A 24,354-nucleotide genomic window follows, 5' to 3' on the forward strand; every position below is an offset into this window, starting at 1 on the left:
CCTCTCCATCGTTATCACTCTCCCCCCACCCCACCTCCATTCGTCTCTCTCTCTCTCTCCCTTTCTCCGTTTCCTTCTGCGTCTCTCTCTCTTTACCTCAGCTATCTCTCCCCCTATCCTCGTCTCTCCCTCTATCCTCGTCTCTCACTCTCTGTCTGTCTCTCTTTCGGCCTCTCCTACTTCTCTCTATTTCTTGCTCTCTCCTCTCTTTTTCAATCTCTCTTTGTCACCTCTCTGTCTCTCTCGTTCACTCTCCCGAACTCTATGTCGATGTCTTCATTTTTCTCTCTCACTTCCTCTCCCCATTTCTCAACCTTTTTGCTTCTGTCTCTGTTCCTCTTGCCGCTTTCTCTGTCTCTCTTTGATCTGTCACTGCTGGTCACCAGCGCCGCCTGCTGAAGATTGGGGTGGGTGATGACATTGACCAGGAACGTCGGAACAGGGGTATGCCATTTGATCCCTCGAGCCTGTTACGCCATTCATTGGGATCATGGCAGATCTCTGACTGAACTTCATTCACCCGCCTTAAATCCAATATTAACAGAGTTAACAAAAATCTAACAACCTCAGATTTAAAATTATCAATTGAGCTAACATCAACTTCCGTTTGCAGAAGAGAGTTCCAAACATCTCCCACCCTTTGCGTGTAGAAGTGTTTCATAACTTCACTCCTGAAAGTTCTGGCTCTATTTTATGTTCTCAGACCCCGAGTGCTGGACTCCCCAACCAGCGGATCTAGTTTCTCTCTATCTACCCTATCATTTCACCTTAATATCTTGAAAACTTCGAAAAAATTACCCCTTAATCTTCTAAATTCCAGAGAATGCAACCCTAGTTTGTGAAATCTCACTTCATTATTTAACCCTTGAAGTCCACTTCTCATTCTAGTTAATACAAAGTCCAAACTGAATTTTAACTGTTCGGTAAGTTTTAATGACTGCCAAACAAGTAAAGATTAACTTTTATAAACGAGGACTCTCATGTTACACTTTAGTTTATTAGTTTTTGGTTATTGAAGAAGAATGAAAATTACAACATTATTTTTTAAACATTTCCCTTCTGTCTCTTTAATTTAATTCAATTATTTCTTTGTTTTTTGATTTTTAAAATAATTTAGAATGCCATACAGCATGCTAACTTTAAAGGAATTAAGTCTGCTTGATTGTTTGAGCAATGCAGCCTGATTCTGTGGGCAGGTATTCTCATCCTTACCGATTTTTGTGGTCGTGTCTTCTCCTCACACACCTTTCCAGCTGCGCGGCAAATCACGCTGCTCAGAGGCTGGGTTGATAGAGCACAATTTTTGTAAAGTTCAAATTCAAGCAATTCATCGCCACAGAGCCTACAGTCAGTATTTTTGTTAATTTAATTCGCAATAGCTGCAGTGAGCGTTGCCTCGCCGCTCGTAGCGATTTCTGGCCCAATGTCTCCTGCCGCTCTGCCAATTTCCTAACCAGGTCAATCATTTTCCCTCAATTCCATCAGCTTCAACTTTAGCAAACAGCCTCTTCTGAGGGACTTTATCGAATGCCTTTTGGAAGTCCATAGAATCAAACTCCATAGACATTCCCCTGTCCACGACTTCAGTCACCTCTTCAAAACAAAATCCATGCTGGTTCTCACTGATCAGCTGAAAATGTTCAAGGTGTTCAGTCACTATCCTTAATTTGAGACTCGAGTAATTTCTCGAAAACAGGTGTTTGGCGAACTGGTCCAAAATTCCCTGGTTTCCGTCTGTCACCTTTCTTAATTAGTGGAGTGACATGTACAGTTTTCCAATTCAGATCAATGTTCGTGCACCGTTAGGCTATTAACTAATCAGCCCCATTACTCATTATTAATTCTAGTATGGCCCGCCCCCTTGTTGGTCCTCGGATATATTGTTGCAGAAATCTTTCCTGAACCTCCTCCAGAAATTCGTTACCTTTCTGACATGAGCTCGTCTGTTTATCCCAATCTATAAGAAAGATAAAATATATCCCCTTTACAAACACACTGCTTGTCTAATCTCCGCATTTATACATTCTGCAGCTGCTGCAAGAGGGTCCATACACAACACCCACTTTGTTCTTAATTACTTTTCTATTTCCTAATTCTTCCAATAAAGTTTCCACTGCCTGCTTACCTATCGTTGTATCCTCTCTAATCAATGAAGTATTTTCATCCTTAATCACTCAGGATACTCCTCCCCCTCTCCCAGTTCTCCTATCCTTCCGATAGACATTATAACCTGCGATATTCAGTTCCCATTCCTGACTGTTGTGCAGCCATGCCTCAGTAATGGCTACCATTTCGTACCCTGTCGGTTGAATTTGTGCCCGCATTTCATTCAATTCGTTGCTTTTGCTTCATGCGTTTGGATAAAGAACTCTTATTTGGGCCACACACCCTACCCATATTGTAATATTGTATTTCTCACACTTTCCTTGTTTCTCCCTCCCGATTTAATTACTTTACATCTTTCAATTTTTCCTTTGCCTTCAGTGCTTAAAGCAAAATTTCTGACGATAGTCTCTTCCCTTTTGTTCTAGAATTGTTATTTATATTCCTTTCCAACTGAGCCCTACACCCCATTTACTCGCTTAAAGCCCGATTTATCCTTAGCGCTGGGATCCTGGTCCCCGCCCGGGTCAGGTGGAGCCGCTCCCAACGGTACAGTTCCATCCTGTCTTAGTATAGGTGCCAGTGTCCCACGAAATGGAACCACTCCTTCATCCATGTGTTCTCCTCCCAAATCTGCTTATCCCTCCGACTATTTGCACCTGGCTCAGGTAATAATCCAGAGATTATAACCCCGAGTGCATTTTTTTAAAATTTTGCTCCTGATATTCTCAGTGTCTGTACTGTGAACTCCTCTCTCATGGCTGGACTGTGATCCACTCTCTCAGTGTCTGGACTGTAATACCCTCGCAGTATTTGGACTGTGATCACCTCTCTCAGTGTCTGGACTCTGATCGCCTCTCTCAGTGTCTGGACTGTGATCGCCTCTCTCACTGTATGGACTGTGATCTCCTCTCACTGTCTGGACTGTTTACTCCTCTTTCAATGTCTGGTTTGATCTCAATTCTCAGTGTCTGGACTGCGATCTACTTTCTCTGCGTCTGCACGATGGTGGGCCTGGGAATGATGCCCCCACCACCATGATACAATTGCCACACTCAGCACTGACCTGTGAATGAACTGCTCGAGTAACAGAACACAAGTAAGAGACAGAACCTTCCGGTGTGAACAGAAAGATTCTTGTAATAACAGGGCTCACCAACAGAGACACTGTCACGGAATTAATGCTTTGGAATATGAGGCATGGGAAATACCAACCACCTTAGTTTAAACTGTGCCCAGGACAGGTATAAAATGGGTCAGATATAGAGTAAAGCACCCTCTACAATGTCACATCAAGCACTCCTAGGGCAGGTGAAGTTGGGGTTCGTAACAGATGACTGCAGTCTTCCATCAAACCGTCCCAGGGCAGGTCCAACAACGGATAGATACAGAGTAAAGCTCCTTTAACACTGTCCCATCAAACACTCCCGGGGGAGTTACAACACAGGTTAGATACAGAGTAAAAGTCCCTCTGCACTCTCCCATGCTCTGTGTGTGGGTCTCAATCCCACACCAGGTGATATCTACGAACGGAGACCGGGATGGAGCCTGGGCCTTTCCCAGAGATCAATGCCTTCCCCCATTATCGGTCATTCTCCCTTCCTTCTATGTCTGCTCCACTCTCTCAATCCGATTGATGTTAAGATACAAATTGCTGTTTTTGTCGAAATTCTTCCTGGAACAAATCCATTGAAGCAGCAACAAGTGGCTATTGTTCAGCTGCCAACAGCTCACAGGCATTTCCAAAACATCTTCTTCTGTCTCTATTTACTTATCCCTCCTATCTTTCTCGATATTCTGTTCCTCAAACTCCATCTCTTTCTCTGTCTGTCTCTGTCTGTCTCTCTCGTGTTCTCTCTCTCTCCCTCTAATCTCTCTTTCTCCCTTCACTCTCCCTCTTTCTCTTACCCCCTACATACACTGTACAGCACAGAAACAAGCCATTCGTCCCAAAGAGTCCATGCCGTTGCTTATGCTGCAGATGATCCTCCTTTCACCCTTCTTCATCGAACCCAATCAACATATCCTTCTATTCCCTTTTCCCTCGTGTGTTTATCTAGCTTAATCTTAGCAGCATCTTTGCTCGTCGCCTCAACTCACTTGTGGTAGCGAGTTGCTCACGCTCACCACTCCTTGGGCAAAGGAGTGTCTCCTGAATTAATATTGGATTTATCAGTGATCAGCTTCGATTTGTAACCCCTTGGTCTGCTCTCACTCGCGGATGACATCATTTTCTCTCCGTCTACCCTATCGAACCTATCATTAAACTTAAAGTTTTCTATCAGGTCACTCCTCAGTCTTTTCCTTTCAAGCTTGTGCTCCGTTTCGTGATAGTTATATCCTCCCCGTTCTATGATATTGTTTCAGTAAACAGTCCGAAATGCACTATACCGCAGACAATGGGAAAATTGAAATCTCCGTTCATAACTGCTTTGCCTTCGCTGCAGGCTCCTCTGATCTCCGTATTTCTGTGGGGGCTCAATTCTTCCTGTTTGAAGTATTTGTTTCATTAATTGAAAGCTTTTCATGCCCCAGTTCCCCTCAGTGGGTTGTGATCTCCAGTGTGATCGAGCCGTCGACGGTTTCAGGCTCTGAACAGTAACTTGAGTCTGTGATCCAGGACTGACAGCACACCCCTTTAAAGCAGACACAGGATGATCCGGTACTGACAGCACATCCCAGTAATACAGACACAGAATGATTCTGGACTGACAGCTCACCCCTTTAAAACAGACACAGGATGATCCTGGACTGACAGCTCACCCCTTTAAAACAGACACAGGATGATCCTGGACTTGACAGCTCACCCCTTTTAAACAGACACAGAATGATCCGGGACTGACAGCACCAACATGAAAATGCTTCTCCGATGCTCTGTTCTGAGTGAATTTCCTTCCAAACTTTGCATTTATATTTCGCTCGCAGTCTAAAATAAAGAGAGGAAACTGCGCTCTTAATAAAAAGAACGTTCATGGTCCTTACAGGGATCAAACCTGAGCCCATTGTGGCATTAATATCACGCTCTCACCACCTGAGCTCGTCGTCACTCTCTCTGTTTGTCTTCCCTGTTTTTTTTTCTCTCTCTGATTTATTTTTTCTCTCTCTGGCCCTGTGTCGGTCTCTCTCCTTATCCCCCTTATCTTTCTCTGTCTTCCCCGCTGTCTCTGTTTCTCTTCTTGTGCTCACCTTCTCTCTCTCTTACCCTGTCTCATCCCCTCTCACTCTGTCTCTCCTTCTCACCTTAATCTCCAGATGTTTCTCTCTCTCTCCTGCTCTCTCTCTGACTATACTCGTTCTGTCTCTCTATACACTCTCCCTCTTTCTTCAGCTCTATATTCTTTCTTCAGCTCTCCTCTCTGTGATAACAAAATAATTGGCCAAAGATCTCGGGTAAATTTGAAAACATTTTTTCACTGAGGTTCATTATGATTTGGAATGCATTTCCTGAAAGAGCGGTGGAACCACATTCCACAGGCTCTTTTTAAAGGCAAGTGGGCATATCATTGAAGAGGACTAGTTTGCAGGGTTATGGAGCAAAATCTGGACTAAATTGGGGAGTTCTTTCAAAGAACGAGCACAGGCATGACGGGCCCAATATATGCTAAGTTTCCAGAAAAACTTAGACTGTACAGCTGAGAAACAGGCCATTCGGCACAATAGATACATGCCGGGGTTTATGTTCCACACGAGCCTCCCACCACTCTTCTTCATCTAACCCCATCAACATATCATATTTCTTTCTCATCTCATAGAAACATATAGTATTCTGAGGGGACTTGACAGGACAGATGGTGACACCACTGACTGGCGAATCTGGAACTTTGGGGAATATTCATTCCCCATTCCCCAGATAAGGGATCGGCCATTTAAGACTGAGACGAGTGCACTCGGTTTAACATCTCATCCAAATGACGACACTTCAAAGAGTACAGCCCTCCCTCAGTACTGACCTTCCAACACTGCAGCGCTCTCTCAGTAGTGACCTTCCGACAGTGCACCGCTCTCACAGTACTGACCTTCCGACAGTGCAACACTCCCTCAGTCCTGACCATCCGACAGTGCAGCACTCCCACTTTACTGACCCTCCGAAGGTGCAACACTCCCGCATTACTGATTCTCCGGCCGTGCGGCGCTTCCTCAGTATTGCTCCTCTGACAGTGCAGCATTCCCTCAGTACTGACCCTCTGAGCATGCGGCGCTCCCACAGTACTGGCATAGGAAATTGTCGACCTGGATTAAGATGCTCAAGTCTCTGGTGTGTGTGGGGTCCGAGCGCAGGGCCTTCTTACGATGAGGCCAGATGCTGCCTACTGAGCCTCGGCTCATAATGACGATGTCAGCTTATTGCTTGACGAGTCTGTTGTGCAGATCTCCCAACTTTGGCACCAGTTCCCAGTCGTGAGTGAGAAGGACTTTGCAGGCCCGTCTGGGCTCGGTGCGCCTGTCTGATACCGAGGCCATAGTTCAGAGGGCAGTTACGGAAACCAGGTTCGTGTTGGAGCTGATTCAGAGTTGGAGGGAAAGTTTGAGTATCAGGAACAAAATAGCTCTTTTTACCCATTCAGAAACTGGAATACTCCTGGGAGTGATTCTGAGTCTCCAAACTCACCTTAATTAGGGGAGTACGTTCTGAACTCTTGAGAAGGTGGGTCGGTGGGACTGAGGGATAAGGGGAGAAGGTTGGTACGTGAGAGGGAGGAATATGGGCAGACGATGGACAGTTGAGATTAAGGAAAATGGGTAGAAAGTGGGTAGGTTGGAATTAGTGATATGGGGATAAGGTTGCTAGTTGGGGATTGAGGGATTTGGTTGGATGGTGGGATTGAGGGTTATTTTGAGACGGTGGGTAGGTCGTGTTTAGCGATTTGGAGAGAAGGTTTGCAGTTGGCGATTAAGGTATATGAGGAGAAGGCAGGTAGGTGGTGTTTAGTGATATGAGGAGAAGGTGGGCTGTTGTGGATTGAGGGATATCGTGAGAAGGTGAATTTTAAGTAGCGTCATAAAGGAGGAGAGTGAATCAGAGGAAGGAAATTCCAGAGCTAAGGGACCAGGCAGCTGAAGACACGCTGCCAATGGTGCAGTGCAGGAAATCGGGGATGCGCGGTGGACCAGAATGGGAGGAGCGCCGAGACCTCAGTGGGGGACGATGGGGTTGTAGTCTTGTTGGAGGTCACAGAGATAGGGGGAGCGATGGCCGTGGAAGGTTTTGAACACAACGATGAGAATTTTCAAATCGAGGCGTTGCCGGACCGTGAGCCAATGCGAACACAGGGGGTGATGATTGAACCAAACTTTGTGCGAATTAGGATACGGGCAGCTGAGTTTTGGATGAGCTGAAGTTAATGAAGGGTGGATGATGGAGGTTGGCAGAAGAGCATTGGAATAGTCCAGTCTCGAAGTAACGAAGGCACGGATAAGGGTTTCAGCAATGGATGAGAAGAGGCAGGAGCGGAGACGGGCGAATTACAGAGATGGAAGTCAGCTGACTTGGTGATGGAGAGAATATGTGGTCGGAATCTCAGCTCAGGGTCAAATCGGACGTCAAGGATTGTGAATGGTCTGTTTCAGCATCAGGGAGAGGGATGGAGTCGGTGGGTTCGGCCTGTTTCGGGAGGACATGACGTGGACTGGCAGTGATAAACCCCATGGTACAATAACCAGACACAGCACTGACCTGTGGGGCATCTGCCGGTGGAACACGGATCCATGCGGGAGGCAGAACATTCTGAGGTGATCAGAGAGAGTTTTACAATAACAGGGCGGAGCAAAATAAAACACTGTCACTGTGTTTAATGCTTAGGAATGTGAGGCATGAGGAATATCAACCACCTCAGTCTAAACTGTTCAAACGTTGGAAACAGCACGGCTTCGATACAGAGTAAAGCTCCCTCTACACTGTCCCATCAAACACTCCCCTGGCAGGTACAGCATAGGTTAGATACAGAGTAAAACCCCCACTACAATGTCCCATCAAACACTCCCAGGGCAGGTCCAGCACGAGTTAGATACAGAGTAAAACTCCCTCTACACTGTCCCATCAAACACTCCCAGGGCATGTACAGCACGGGTTAGATACAGAGTGAAAACCCCTCCAGAGTGTCCCGTCAACTACTTCCAGGATAGGTGCAGCAACGGTTCGATACAGATTAACTCCCCCTCGAAACTGTCCCATCAAAAACTCACAAGACAGGTACAGAACGGATTAGATAAGGTGTGAAAACCCCTCCAGAGTGTCCCGTCAAATACTCCCAGGGCAGGTAGAGCACAAGTTAGACAGAGAGTTACGCTCCATCTACACTATCCCTTCAAACACTCTCAGGGCATGAATAACAGAGTTTGGATACAGAGTAAAGCTCCCTCTACACTCTCCCATTCTCTGTGTGTGGGTGTGAGCCGCACACTGGGTGAGATCTACCAACAGAGACTGGGATGAAGCCTGGGCCTTCCACACAGATCATTGTCTTCCCCCATTTTCGGTTATTCCAACGCCCTGTGATGCTGTGATCCTGATTGTTTCTCTCTCTCTCTCGATCTCTCTCTCTCTACTCTCTCTCTCCCCGACCAGTCTCTGTCACTCGCTCTGTCCTTGTCTCTCACACTCTCCGTCCGTCTCTCCCCTGTTTCACTCTGTCTGTTTCTCACCCTCTATCTGTCCCTCTGTCGGTCTCCCTCACTCTCCTGTGGTCGTTCTCTGCCTTCCCCATTGTCTCTTTTATCTTCTCGTGTTCTCCTGATCTTCCTCTTGTCTCTGTCTCATCCTCTCTTCCCCTCTATCCCTCTACCCTCTCTGTCTTCTTCTACTCTCTCTCTTTCTGTCTTTCTCACCCGACTCTCCTCTCTCTATCTCTGTCTCTCGTACACTCTCTGTCTGTACTCTCTCTGTCTCCTTCTGCTCTCTCTCTCTCTATCTCTCTTCCACACCTTACTCTCCTGCATCTCCCACTCTCTCTGTCTGTACCCTCTCTGTCTCCTTCTACTCTGTCTTTCTCACGCACTCTCCTCTCTCTCTCTCTCTCTCCCGCGCCTCTGTGAGATAAAATTAATTGGCAATATATCTCGATGGGAAAAGAAGAAACATTTTTTTCAGCGTGATTTGATATGATATGGAATGCAATACCTAAAAGAGCGGTGGAACCACATTCCATAGGCACTTTCAAAAGGCAATTGAACATGTCATTGAAGAGGAATAATTTGCAGGGTGATGGAGAAATCGCTGGGGTGTCGGACTAAATTGGGCAGTTCTTTCAAAAAGCTAGCACAGGCATGACGGGCCGAATGTAGGCTAAGATTCCAGAATTACGTGGACTGCACAGCTCAGAAAAAGGCCATACAGCCCAATAGGTCCATGCCGGTGCTGAAGCTCTCAACGACCCCAGGCCTATCCTTCTCCATCTAACCCCATCAACATGTCCATCTGTTCCTCTGCCATCACATTGAGACATATAAAATAGAACATAAGATTCTGTGGGGGCTTGACAGGATAGATCCGGAGAGATTGTTTCCCTTGGCTGTCGAGTCTAGGACAAGGGGAAATTGTCTTCAAATAAGGGGTCGGCCATGTAAGACTGAGATGAGGAGGAATTTATTCACTTAGAGGGATGTGAATCATTGGAATTCTCTACCCAGAGGACTGTGGATGCTGAGTCGTTGAGTATATTCAAGGCTGGAATTGATAGAATCTTGGGCTCGAGGGGATCAAGGGATTTGGGGACCGGGCGGGAAAGTGGAGTTGAGGTAGAAGATCAAGCATGATCTGATTGAATGGTGGAGCAGGATCGAGGGGCTGGATGCCGTACTCCTGCTCCCACTTTTTATGTTCTTATGTTCTTTCTCTCTCATCTGTTTATCCAGATTCCCCTTAAATGCATCTTTGCGATCCTTCTCAACTGCACTTCGTGGGAGCGAGTTTTACATTCTCACCAGTCACTGGGTTAAGAAGTTTTTACTGAATTCATTATTCGATTCAATTCGATTTATTGGTGACTATCCTATAATAATGACCCTTGGTTCTGGTCTCCCCTTCAAGTGGAAACATCTTCTCCAGGTCTAAACTATCAAACAGATCATTAATCTTAAAAAACTCTATCACGTAACTCCTCAGTCTTCTCTTTTCCAGAGAAAAGAGCCCCAGGTTTTCTCTCTTTCCTGACATGTGTAACCTCTCAGTTCTATGATATTGTTTCAGAAAACTGTCCTGGATGCATTCTAGAAATGTATTGCCTTTGTGTCTCAGTCTATGTGAAAATTAAAATCTCCCATCATAACTGCTTTGCTCCTATGATCTCCGTATTTCTGTGCAGGGTCAATACTTCCTGTTTGAAGAATTTTTCATTAAGTGAAAGCTTTTCATGCCCCAGTTCGTTTCAGTTGGTTGTGATCTCCAGTGTGATCGAGCCGTCTCTGGGTTCAGCTCTGAACAGCAACTTGATTCTCTGATCCGGGACTGACAGCACACCCATTTCAAACCGGCACAGAATGATCCGGGACTGATAGCACAACCCTTTAAAAACGACACAGAATGATCCGGGACTGACAGTACACGCCTTTCAAACAGACACAGAATGATCCGGGACTGACAGTGCACCCCTTTTAAACAGACAATTAATGATCTGGGATTGATAGCACAACCCTTTAAAAACGACACAGAATGATCCGGGACTGACAGTACACGCCTTTCAAACAGACACAGAATGATCCGGGACTGACAGTGCACCCCTTTTAAACAGACAATTAATGATCTGGGATTGATAGCACAACCCTTTAAAAACGACACAGAATGATCCGGGACTGACAGTACACGCCTTTCAAACAGACACAGAATGATCCCAATCTATCATAGCCAACTCACTCCTCATAACTTCCTCGTTTCCTTTGTTTCGATTTAGTACCCTAGTTTCGGATTGCACGACTTCACTTTTTATCTGAATGAATAATTTTATCATGTTACGGTCACTCTTCCCGAAAGCACCCCGCACAACAAGGTTATTAATTAACCGCTTCTCAATGCACAACACCTAATCTTGGATAGACTGTTCCCACATTAGCTCCTCAACAGACTGGTCTAAAATATCATCTCGTACACACTACATAATTTAATGCTCCAAAGTAATGTTGCTGATTTGGTTCGGCCAGTATATATGGAAATTAAAGTCACCCATGATGAAGTGGGAATTGAAGGATATGGCGAAAAGACGTCAATCGGGGGTTCAGGGATAAGAAAGGTAGTTGTGGATTGAGGGATTTTTGTGAATGCGGGTCGGTAGGATTCAGTGATATGGGGAGAAGGTGTGTAGGTGGGGATTGAGGGATATGGGTAGAATGTTTGTAGGTGCGGTTGACGGATATGGTGAGAGGGTGGTTAAGTGGTAATTAATGGTTATAGTGAGAAGGTGGTTGGGTGTGTTTGAATGATCTGCTGAGATGGTGCTTTTGTGGGATACGGAAGGAAGGTATTTTGGTGGGGATTGAGGACTATGCTGAGAAGTTGGGTTGGTGGGATTGAGGTATATGGGGTTAAGGTGCATGGATGTTGATTGAGAGATCTGGGAATGTGGTTAGTTGGGATTGACTGACATGGTTAGAAGTTGGTAGATGGGATTGAGGGATATGTTGGGAAGGTGTGTTGGTGGGGATTGAGTGATGTTGTAAGAATGTGGGCAGGTGGGGTTGAGTGTTATGGGGAGAAGGTGTGTAGCTGTGATTTGAGTGTTATTGGGAGTTGGTTAGGTTGCACTGAGGGATATGGTGAGAATTTGGGTCTCTGGGGTTTGAGGGATAGGTTGAGAAGTTGTGTCGGTGGATTTGAGGAATAAGGAGAGAATGTGGGTAGGTTGGGATCGAGGGATATGAGGGGATGATTTGTATTTGGGAATTGAGGGATTTTGTGTGAAGGTGGGATGGTGTGGTTGAGTGACATGGGGAGAAGGTGTGTCGGTTGGGATTGAGGAATATGTGGAGAAGGTGGTAGGTGGGGTGGATGGATATGGTGAGGAGTTGGTTAGGTGTGATTGTGGGAAATATTAGTCAAGGTGGTTGGTTGTGATTGAGAGATATTGTGAGAAGGTGGTTCGGTGGGTTAGAGTGATCTTGGGAGAAGGATGGTAAGAGGGATTGCGAGAAATGGGGAGAAGTTGGGTCGCCGTGTGTCAGTTCTATGTGGAGAAGGTGATTAGGTGCAGTTTGAGTGAAATGTGGAGAATGTGTGCAGGTGGGTATTGATGGATATTGTGTAAATGTGTGTAGGTGGGGTTGAGTGATGTTGGGAGAAATTCGGTTGGTGGGGTTGATGGATATGGTGAGAAGGTGGTAAGTTTTGTTGAGGGATATTGTGAGAAGGTTGGGTGATTGTGTTGAGTGAAAATGGGAGAAGATCGGTCGGTGGGAATCTCTCTCTCTTTCCCTGTCCCCCTCCCTATACCCCTCACTCTCTCTCTGTGTCTCACCCTCATCGCTCTCTGCTCGTGCTCTCCCTCTGCTCGCTATCTCACCCCTTCCTCTCTCCCTCTCTCTCTCACGGCCTCTATCTCTATGTCTGTCGCACTCTCCTCGCTCTTTACTAGCTATCACCCTCTACTCCATGTCTCTCCCCCTTTCTCTCTCTCTCTCTCTCTGTCTCTGACTCATCCCCATCTCTCATTATTTCTCTTCCGTTTCTCTGTCTCCAATGTTTCTTTCTCTTTCTGTCTGTTTCTCCATCTGTCTGTCTCTTTCTTTCTCCCTCAACCCCACTATCTCTCTGTCCGTATTTTTCAGATTCTCACAGTCTGTCTGCCTGTCTCTCTGTCACTCCCCCGCCTCGTCATTGCCACTCTTGGTGTCTCTCTGCCTCTGCACTGTGTCATCCTCTTTCGTTCTTCACTCTCTCCCCTCACTCTCTGCCTCTACTCTGCATCTCTCTCCCTCTCCACCTCTGGTCTCCACCTCTCTCAGTCACTAACTCTCTCCCTTTCTATATATCTCACCTTCAATTTCAAGCTTCCCTTTTACTCGTTCTCTTTCTCTCTGCCACGACACTCTGCCACTACAGTCTGTGCACTACAGTCTGTGCCACTACACTCTCTGTCCCATCCCCATCTCTCTGTCTCTCTCTCTGTCTCTCGCCCTGTACTGTGTAACTCTGTCCCTTTATCTCCCTCTCACTCTCTCCCTCTGAATATTTCCCTCTGATTCTCTCTTTTCCAGGCACTCACCCTCCACTTTCTTTCACCATCTCTTTCTTTCCCCGTCTCTCTATATCTACCCTCCTCTCTCTGTCTCTACTCGCACTCTCTCTCTCTGTCTCCCTCCATCTACACTCATTGATCCATCTCAGTCTCTCCCTCTCTTTCTTCCTCCCTCCGCCCTCTCTCTCTGTCTGTTTCTCCCTCTGTTTGTGTCTTTCATTCTTTCTCCCCCACCATCTCTCTGTCTCTATAATTCTGTCTCTCTATGTCTCTCTCTCTCTGCTGATTCTCTGCCTTTCTATCACGATCTCTCTGTCTCCCTCTCCATCGTTATAACTCTCCCCCCGCCACCTCCATTCGTCTCTCTCTCTCTCTCTTTCTCCGTCTCCTTCTGCGTCTCTCTCTCTTTCCCTCAGCTATCTCTCCCCCTATCCTCGTCTCTCCCTCTATCCTCGTCTCTCACTCTCTGTCTGTCTCTCTTTCGGCCTCTCAGACTTCTCTCTATTTCTTGCTCTCTCCTCTCTTTTTCAATCTCTCTTTGTCACCTCTCTGTCTCTCTCGTTCACTCTCCCGAACTATATGTCGATGTCTTCATTTTTCGCTCTCACTCCCTCTCCCAATTTCTCAACCTTTTTGCTTATGTCTCTGTTCCTCTTGCCGCTTTCTCTGTCTCTCTTTGATCTGTCACTGCTGGTCACCAGCGCCGCCTGCTGAAGATTGGGGTGGGTGATGACATTGACCAGGAACGTCGGAACAGGGGTATGCCATTTGATCCCTCGAGCCTGTTACGCCATTCACTGGAATCATGGCGGATCTCTGACTGAACTTCATTCACCCGCCTTAAACCCAATATTAACAGAGTTAACAAAAATCTAACAACCTCAGATTTAAAATTATCAATTGAGCTAACATCAACTTCCGTTTGCAGAAGAGAGTTCCAAACATCTCCCACCCTTTGCGTGGAGAAGTGTTTCATAACTTCACTCCTGAAAGTTCTGGCTCCAATTTTTGTTCTCAGACCCCGAGTGCTGGACTCCCCAACCAGCGGATCTAATTTCTCTCTATCCACCCTATCATTTCACCTAAATATCTTGAAAACTTCGAACAAATTACCCCTTAATCTTCTAAATTCCAGAGAATGCAACCCTAGTTTGTGAAATCTCACTTCATTATTTAACCCTTGAAGTCCACGTCTCATTCTAGTTAATACAAAGTCCAAAATGAATTTTAACAGCTCGGTAAGTTTTAATGACTGCCAAACAAGTAAAGATTAACTTTTATAAACGAGGACTCTCATGTTACACTTTAGTTTATTAGTTTTTGGTTATTGAAGAAGAATGAAAATTACAACATTATTTTTTAAACATTTCCCTTCTGTCTCTTTAATTTAATTCAATTATTTCTTTGTTTTTTGATTTTTAAAATAATTTAGAATGCCATACAGCATGCTAACTTTAAAGGAATTAAGTCTGCTTGATTGTTTGAGCAATGCAGCCTGATTCTGTGGGCAGGTATTCTCATCCTTACCGATTTTTGTGGTCGTGTCTTCTCCTCACACACCTTTCCAGCTGCGCAGCAAATCACGCTGCTCAGAGGCTGGGTTGATAGAGCACAATTTTTGTAAAGTTCAAATTCAAGCAATTGATCGCCACAGAGCCTACAGTCAGTATTTTTGTTAATTTAATTCGCAGTAGCTGCAGTGAGCGTTGCCTCGCCGCTCGTAGCGATTTCTGGCCCAATGTCTCCTGCCGCTCTGCCAATTTCCTATCCAGGTCAATCATTTCCCCTAAATTCCATCAGCTTCAACTTTAGCGAACAGTCTCTTCTGAGGGACTTTATCGAATGCCTTTTGGAAGTCCATTTAAACAAACTCCATTGACAATCCCCTGTCCACTACTTTAGTCACCTCTTCAAAACAAAATCCATAAAGGTTCTTACTGATCAGCTGAAAATGTTCAAGGTGTTCAGTCACTATCCTTCATTAGAGACTCGAGTGATTTCTCGAAAACAGGTGTTTGGCGAACTGGTCTATAATTCCCTGCTTTCCTTCTGTCACCTTTCTTAATTAGTGGAGTGACATGTGCAGTTTTCAAATTTAATAAATGTTCAGGCACCGTTAGGCTATTAACTAATCTGCCCCATTACTCATTATTAATTCCAGTATGGCCCGCCCCCTTGTTGGTCCTCGGATATATTGTTGCAGAAATCTTTCCTGAACTTACTCAAGAAATTCGTTACCTTTCTGACATGAGCTCGTCTGTTTATCGCAATCTATAAGAAAGTTAAAATCTATACCCTTTACAAACACACTGCTTGTCTAATCTCCGCATTTATACATTCTGCCGCTTCACAGCTGCTACAAGAGGGTATATACACAACACCACTTTGTTCTTAATTCCTTTTCTATTTCCTAATTCTTCCAATAAATTTTCCACTGCCTGCTTACCGATCGTTGTATCCTCTCTTATCAATGAAGAATTTTCATCCATAATCACTCAGGATACTCCTCCCCCTCCACCAGTTCTCCTATCCTTCCAAAAGACATTATAACCTGGTATATTCAGTTCCCAATCCTGACTGTTGTGCAGCCATGCCTCAGTCATGGCTACCATTTCGTACCCTGCAGGTTGAATTTGTGCCCGCGTTTCATTCAATTCGTTGCTTATACTCCATGCGTTTGTATAAAGAACTCTTATTTGGGCCACACACCCTACCCATATTGTAATATTGTATTTCTCACACTTTCCTTGTTTCTCCCTCCCGATTTAATTACTTTACATCTTTCAATTTTTCCTTTACCTTCAGTGCTCAAAGCAAAATTTCTGACGATAGTCTCTTCCCTTTTGTTCTACAATTGTTATTTATATTACTTTCCAACTGAGCCCCACACCCCATTTACTCGTTTAAAGCCCGATTTATCCTTCGCGCTGGGATCCTGGCCCCCGCCCGGGTCAGGTGGAGCCGCTCCCAACGGTACAGTTCCATCCTGTCTTATTATAGGTGCCAGTGTCCCACGAAATGGAACCACTCTTTCATCCATGTGTTCTCCTCCCAAATCTGCTTATCCCTCCGACTATTTGCACCTGGCTCAGGTAATAATCCAGAGATTATAACCCTTGAGTGCATTTTTTTAAAATTTTGCTCCTGATATTCTCAGTGTCTGTACTGTGAACTCCTCTCTCATGGCTGGACTGTGATCCACTCTCTCAGTGTCGGGACTCTGATCTCCTCTCTCAGTGTCTGGACTGTGATCGCCTCTCTCACTGTCTGGACTGTGATCGCCTCTCTCACTGTCTGGACTGTGATCTCCTCTCTCAATGTCTGGTCAGTGATCGCCTCCCTCAGTGTCTGGACTGTGATCTCCTCTCTGAATGTCTGGTTGATCTCAATTCTCAGTGTCTGGACTACGATCTACTTTCTCTGTGTCTGCACGATGGTGGGCCTGGGAATGATGCCCCCCCACCATGATACAATTGCCACACTCAGCACTGACCTGTGAATGAACTGCTCGAGTAACAGAACACAAGTGAGAGACAGAACCTTCCGGTGTGAACAGAAAGATGCTTGTAATAACAGGGCTCACCAACCGAGACACTGTCAATGAATTAATGCTTTGGAATATGAGGCATGGGAAATACCAACCACCTTAGTTTAAACTGTGCCCAGGACAGGTATAAAATGGGTCAGATATAGAGTAAAGCACCCTCTAGAATGTCACATCAAGCACTCCTAGGGCAGGTGAAGTTGGGGTTCGTAACAGATGACTGCAGTCTTCCATCAAACCGTCCCAGGGCAGGTCCAACAACGGATAGATACAGAGTAAAGCTCCTTTAACACTGTCCCATCAAACACTCCCGGGGGAGTTACAACACAGGTTAGATACAGAGTAAAAGTCCCTCTGCACTCTCCCATGCTCTGTGTGTGGGTCTCAATCCCACACCAGGCGATATCTACGAACGGAGACCGGGATGGAGCCTGGGCCTTTCCCAGAGATCAATGCCTTCCCCCATTCTCGGTCATTCTCCCTTCATTCTATGTCTGCTCCACTCTCTCAGTCCGATTGATGTTAAGATACAAATTGCTGTTTTTGTCGAAATTCTTCCTGGAACAAATCCATTGAAGCAGCAACAAGTGGCTTTTGTTTAGCTGCCAATAGCCCACAGGCATTTCCAAAACATTTCCTTCCGTATCAATTTACTTATCCCTCCTCTCTTTCTCGATATTCTGTTCCTCAAACTCCATCTCTTTCTCTGTCTGTCTCTGTCTGTCTCTCTCGTGTTCTCTCTCTCTCTCCCTCTACTCTCTCTTTCTCCCTTCACTCTCCCTCTTTCTCTTACCCCCTACATACACTGTACGGCACAGAAACAAGCCATTCGTCCCAAAGAGTCCATGCCGTTGCTCATGCTGCAGATGATCCTCCTTTCATCCTTCTTCATCGAACCCAATCAACATATCCTTCTATTCCCTTTTTCCCTCGTGTGTTAATCTCGCTTAATCTTAGCAGCATCTTTGCTCGTCGCCTCAACTCACTTGTAGTCGCGAGTTGCTCACTCTCACCACTCCTTGGGTAAAGGAGTGTCTCCTGAATTAATGTTAGATTTATCAGTGACCAGCTTCGATTTGTAACCCCTTGGTCTGCTCTCACTCGCGGATGAAACAATTTTCTCTCCGTCCACCCTGTCGAACCTGTCATTAAACTTAAAGATTTCTATCAGGTCACTCCTCAGTCTTTTCTTTTCAAGCTTGTTCTCCGTTTCGTGATAGTTATATCCTCCCCGTTCTATGATATTGTTTCGGTAAACTGTCCGAAATGCACGATAACGCAAACAATGGGAAAATTGAAATCTCCGTTCATAACTGCTTTGCCTTAGCGACAGGCTCCTCTGATCTCCGTATTTCTGTGGGGGCTCAATTCTTCCTGTTTGAAGTATTTGTTTCATTCATTAAACCTTTTCATGCCCCAGTTCCGCTCAGTGAGTTGTGATCTCCAGTGTGATCGAGCCGTCGACGGTTTCAGGCTCTCAACAGTAACTTGAGTCTGTGATCCAGGACTGACAGCACACCCCTTTAAAACAGACACAGTATGATCCTGGACTGACAGCACACCCCTCATAAACAGTCACATAATGATGCGGGACTGACAGCGCACCACTTTAAAACAGACACAGGATGATCCTGGACTGACAGCTCACCCCTTTAAAACAGACGCAGAATGATCCGGGACTGACAGCACATCCCAGTAAAACAGACACAGAATGATCCTGGACTGACAGCTCACCCCTTTTAAACAGACGCAGAATGATACGGGACTCACAGCACCAACATGAAAATGCTTCTCCGATGCTCTGTTCTGAGTGAATTTCCTTCCAAACTTTGCATTTATAATTCGCTCGCAGTCTAAAATAAAGAGAGGAAACTGCGCTCTTCATAAAAAGAACGTTCATGGTCCTTACAGGGATCAAACCTCAGCCAATTGTGGCATTAATATCACGCTCTCACCACCTGAGCTCATCGTCACTCTCTCTGTTTGTCTTCCCTGATTTTTTTTCTCTCTGATTTATTTTTTCTCTCTCTGGCCCTGTGTCGGTCTCTCTCCTTATCCCCCTAATCTTTCTCTGTCTTCCCCTCTGTCTCTGTTTCTCTTCTTGTGCTCACCTTCTCTCTCTCTTACCCCATCTCATCCCCTCTCACTCTCTCTCTCTTTCTCACCTGATTCTCCCGATGTTTCTTTCTCTCTCCTGCTCTCTCTCTCACTATACTAGTTCTGTCTCTCGATAAACTCTCCATCTTTCTTCAGCTCTATATTCTTTCTTCAGCTCTCCTCTCTGTGATAACAAAATAATTAGCCAAAGAGCTCGGGTAAATTTGAAAACATTTTTTCACTGAGGTTTATTATGATTTAGAATGCATTTCCTGAAAGAGCGGTCGAATCACATTCCACAGGCTCTTTTTAAAGGCAAGTGGGCATATCATTGAAGAGGACTAGTTTGCAGGGTTATGGGGCAAAATCAGGTGTGTTGGGACTAAATTGGGGAGTTCTTTCAAAGAACGAGCACAGGCATGATGGGCCCAATATATGCTAAGTTTCCAGAAAAAACTTAGACTGTACAGCTGAGAAACAGGCCATTCGGCACAATAGATACATGCCGGGGTTTATGTTCCACACGAGCCTCCCACCACCCTTCTTCATCTAACCCCATCAATATATCATATTCCTTTCTCATCTCATAGAAACATATAGTATTCTGAGGGGACTTGACAGGATAGATGGTGACACCACTGACTGGCGAATCTAGAACATTGGGGAATATTCATTCCCCATTCCCCAGATAAGGGGTCGGCCATTTAAGACTGAGATGAGCGCACTCGGTTTAACATCTCATCCAAATGACGACACTTCAAAGAGTACAGCCCTCCCTCAGTACTGACCTTCCAACACTGCAGCGCTCTCTCAGTACTGACCTTCCGACAGTGCAACACTCCCTCAGTACTGACCTTCCGACAGTGCAGCACTCCCTCAGTCCTGACCATCCGACAGTGCAGCACTCCCACTTTACTGTCCCTCCGAAAGTGCAACACTCCCTCATTACTGATTCTCCGACCGTGCGGCGCTTCCTCAGTATTGCTCCTCTGACAGTGCAGCATTCCCTCAGTACTGACCCTCTGAGCATGCGGCGCTCCCACAGTACTGGCATTGGAAATTGTCGACCTGGATTAAGATGCTCAAGTCTCTAGTGTATGTGGGGTCCGAGCCCAGGGCCTTCTTACTATGAGGCCAAATGCTGCCTACTGAGCCTCGGCTCATAATGACGATGTCAGCTTATTGCTTGACGAGTCTGTTGGACAGATCTCCCAACTTTGGCACCAGTTCCCAGTCGTCAGTGAGAAGGACTTTGCAGGCCCGTCTGGGCTCGGTGCGCCTGTCTGATACCGAGGCCATAGTTCAGAGGGCAGTTACGGAAACCAGGTTCGTGTGGGAGCTGATTCAGAGTTGGAGGGAAAGTTTGAGTATCAGGAACAAAATAGCTCTTTTTACCCATTCAGAAACTGGAATACTCCTGGGAGTGATTCTGAGTCTCCAAACTCACCTTTATCAGGGGAGAACGTTCTGAACTCTTGAGAAGGTGGGTCGGTGGGACTGAGGGATAAGGGGAGAAGGTTGGTAGGTGAGAGGGAGGAATATGGTCAGACGATGGATCGATGAGATTTAAGAAAATGGGTAGAAATTGGGTAGGTTGGAATTAGTGATATGGGGATAAGGTTGCTCGTTGGGGATTGAAGGATATGGTTGGAAGGTAGGAAGGTGGGTAGTTAGGGATTGAGGGATATTTTGAGACGGTGGATAGGTCGGGTTTAGGGATTGGGAGAGAAGGTTTGCAATTAGCGATTAAGGGATATGAGGAGAAGGCATGTATGTGGTGTTTAGTGATATGAGGAGAAGGTGGGCAGTTGTGGATTGAGGGATATCGTGAGAAGGTGCATTTTAAGTAGCGTCATAAAGGAGGAGAGTGAATCAGAGGCAGGAAATAGCAGAGCTTATGGACCAGGCAACTGAAAACACGGCCGCAAATGGTGCAGTGCAGGAAATCGGGGATGCGCGATGGACCTGAATGCGAGGAGCGCAGAGACCTCAGTGGGGGACGATGGGGTTGTTGTCTTGTTGGAGGTTACAGAAATAGGGGGAGCGATGGCCGTGGAAGGTTTTGAACACAACGATGAGAATTTTCAAATCGAGGCGTTGCCGGACCGTGAGCCAATGCGAACACAGGGGGTGATGATTGAACCAAACTTTGTGCGAATTAGGATACGGGCAGCTGAGTTTTGGATGAGCTGAAGTTAATGAAGGGTGTATGATGGAGGTTGGCAGAAGAGCATTGGTATAGTCCAGTCTCGAGGTAACTGAGGCACGGATAAGGGTTTCAGCAATAGATGAGAAGAGGCAGGAGCGGAGACGGGCGAATTACAGAGATGGAATTCAGCGGACTTGGTGATTGAGAGAATATGTGGTCGGAATCTCAGCTCAGGTTCAAATCGGACGTCAAAGATTGATAATGGTCTGTTTCAGCATCAGACGGTGTCCAGGGAGAGGGATGGAGTCGGTGGGTTCGGCCTGTGACGGGAGGACATGACGTGGACTGGCAGTGATAAACCCCATGGTACAATAACCAGACTCAGCACTGACCTGTGGGGCATCTGCAGGTGGAACACGGATCCATGCGAGAGGCAGAACATTCTGAGGTGATCAGAGAGAATTTTACAGTAACAGGGCGGAGCAAATTAAAACACTGTCACAGTGTTTAATGCTTAGGAATGTGAGGCATGAGGAATATGAACCACCTCAGTCTAAACTGTTCAAACGTTGGAAACAGCACGGGTTAGATACAGAGTACAGCCCCTCTACACTGTCCCATCAAACACTCCCCTGGCAGGTACAGCACAGGTTAGATACAGAGTAAAGCCCCCACTGCACTGTCCCATCAAACACTCCCAGGGCAGGTCCAGCACGAGTTACATACAGAGTAAAGCTCCCTCTACACTGTCCCATCAAACACTCCCAGGGCAGGTACAGCACGGGTTAGATACAGAGCGAAAAACCCCCCAGAGTGTCCCGTCAACTACTTCCAGGATAGGTGCAGCACCGGTTAGATACAGAGTAAATCCCCCTAGACACTGTCCCATCAAAAACTCACAAGACATGTACAGCACGGATTAGATAAGGAGTGAAAACCCCTCCAGAGTGTCCCGTCAAATACTCCCAGGGCAGGTAGAGCACAAGTTAGATAGAGAGTTACGCTCCATCTACACTATCCCTTCAAACACTCTCAGGACATGAATAACAGAGTTTGGATACAGAGTAAAGCTCCCTCTACACTCTCCCATTCTGTGTGTGTGTGTGTCAGTCACACACCGGGTGAGATCTACCAACAGAGACTGGGATGAAGCCTGGGCCTTCCCCACAGATCATTGTCTTCCCCCATTCTCGGTGATTCCAACGCCCTGTGATGCTGTGATCCTGATTGTTTCTCTCTCTCTCTCGATCTCTCTCTCTCTACTCTCTCTCTCCGTGACCAGTCTCTGTCACTCGCTCTGTCCCTGTCTCTCACACTCTCCGTCCGTCTCTCCCCTGTTTCACTCTCTGTCTGTTTCTCTCCCTCTCTCTGTCCCTCTGTCGGTCTCTCTCACTCTCGTGTGATCGTTCTCTGCCTTCCCCATTGTCTCCTTTATCTTCTTGTGTTCTCCTGATCTTCCTCTTGTCTCTGTCTCATCCTCTCTTCCCCTCTATCCCTCTACCCTCTCTGTCTTCTTCTACTCTCTCTCTTTATCACTTTCTCACCCCACTCTCCTCTCTCTATCTCTGTCTCTCGTACACTCTCTGTCTGTACTCTCTCTGTCTCCTTCCACTCTCTCTCTCTCTATCTCTCTTCCACACCTTACTCTCCTGTATCTCCCACTCTCTCTGTCTGTACCCTCTCTGTCTCCTTCTACTCTGTCTTTCTCACGCACTCGACTCTCTCTCTCTCTCTCTCCCGCGCCTCTGTGAGATAAAATTAATTGGCAATATATCTCGATGGGAAATGAAGAAACATTTTTTTCAGCGTGATTTGATATGATATGGAATGCAATACCTAAAAGAGCGGTGGAACCACATTCCATAGGCACTTTCAAAAGGCAATTGAACATGTCATTGAAGAGGAATAATTTGCAGGGTGATGGGGGAATCGCTGGGGTGTAAGACTAAATTGGGCAGTACTTTCAAAAAGCTAGCACAGGCATGACGGGCCGAATGTAGGCTAAGATTCCAGAATTACGTGGACTGCACAGCTCAGAAAAAGGCCATACAGCCCAATAGGTCCATGCCGGTGCTGAAGCTCTCAACGACCCCAGGCCTATCCTTCTCCATCTAACCCCATCAATATGTCCATCTATTCCTCTGCCATCTCATTGAAACATAAAATAGAACATAAGATTCTGAGGGGGCTTGACAGGATAGATCCGGAGAGATTGTTTCCCTTGGCTGTCGAGTCTAGGACAAGGGGAAATTGTCTTCAAATAAGGGGTCGGCCATGTAAGACTGAGATGAGGAGGAATTTATTCACTCAGAGGGATGTGAATCATTGGAATTCTCTACCCAGAGGACTGTGGATACTGAGTCGTTGAGTATATTCAAGGCTGGAATTGATAGAATTTTGGGCTCGAGGGGATTCAAGGGATTTGGGGATCGGGCGGGAAAGTGGAGTTGAGGTAGAAGATGAAGCATGATCTGATTGAATGGTGGAGCAGGATCGAGGGGCTGGATGGCGTACTCCTGCTCCCACTTTTTATGTTCTTATGTTCTTTCTCTCTCATCTGTTTATCCAGATTCCCCTTGAATGCATCTTTGCGATCCTTCTCAACTGCACTTCGTGGGAGCGAGTTTTACATTCTCACCAGTCACTGGGTTAAGAAGTTTTTACTGAATTCATTATTCGATTCAATTCGATTTATTAGTGACTATCTTATAATAATGACCCGTGGTTCTGGTCTCCCCTTCAAGTGGAAACATCTTCTCCAGGTCTAAACTATCAAACAGATCATTAATCTTAAAAAACTCTATCACGTAACTCCTCAGTCTTCTCTTTTCCAGAGAAAAGAGCCCCAGCTTTTTCTCTCTTTCCTGACATGTGTAACCTCTCAGTTCTATGATATTGCTTCAGAAAACTGGCCTGGATGCATTCTAGAAATGTATTGCCTTTGTGTTTCAGTCTATGTGAAAATTAAAATCTCCCATCATAACTGCTTTGCCTTAGCTACAGGCTCCTCTGTTCTCCGTATTTCTGTGTCGGGTCAATACTTCCTGTTTGAAGAATTTTTTCATTAAGTGAAAGATTTTCATGCCCCAGTTCGTTTCAGTTGGTTGTGATCTCCAGTGTGATCGAGCCGTCTCTGGGTTCAGCTCTGAACAGCAACTTGATTCTCTGATCCGGGACGGACAGCACACCCATTTCAAACCGGCACAGAATGATCCGGGACTGATAGCACAACCCTTTAAAAACGACACAGAATGATCCGGGACTGACAGTACACGCCTTTCAAACAGACACAGAATGAT

The 24,354-nt window shown here is 45.9% G+C and overlaps 1 long non-coding RNA gene across 12 annotated transcripts in view; it reads left to right on the forward strand.

The window, feature by feature from the left end:
• Positions 1 to 24,354, forward strand: part of LOC137312934 (uncharacterized) — a 146,850-nt gene that overhangs the window by 62,036 nt on the left and 60,460 nt on the right. Inside the window, exon 9 of one of the 12 annotated variants that reach the window (XR_010960913.1) lies at positions 21,331 to 21,503. The exons of the other annotated variants lie outside the window; for them this stretch is intronic. This is a non-coding gene — a long non-coding RNA (uncharacterized lncRNA). The remainder of the gene's footprint in view (positions 1 to 21,330; positions 21,504 to 24,354) is intronic. 12 annotated transcript variants of the gene reach the window in all.

This window comes from Heptranchias perlo, unplaced genomic scaffold, assembly GCF_035084215.1.
Source record: "Heptranchias perlo isolate sHepPer1 unplaced genomic scaffold, sHepPer1.hap1 HAP1_SCAFFOLD_44, whole genome shotgun sequence".
Taxonomy (NCBI): domain Eukaryota; kingdom Metazoa; phylum Chordata; class Chondrichthyes; order Hexanchiformes; family Hexanchidae; genus Heptranchias; species Heptranchias perlo.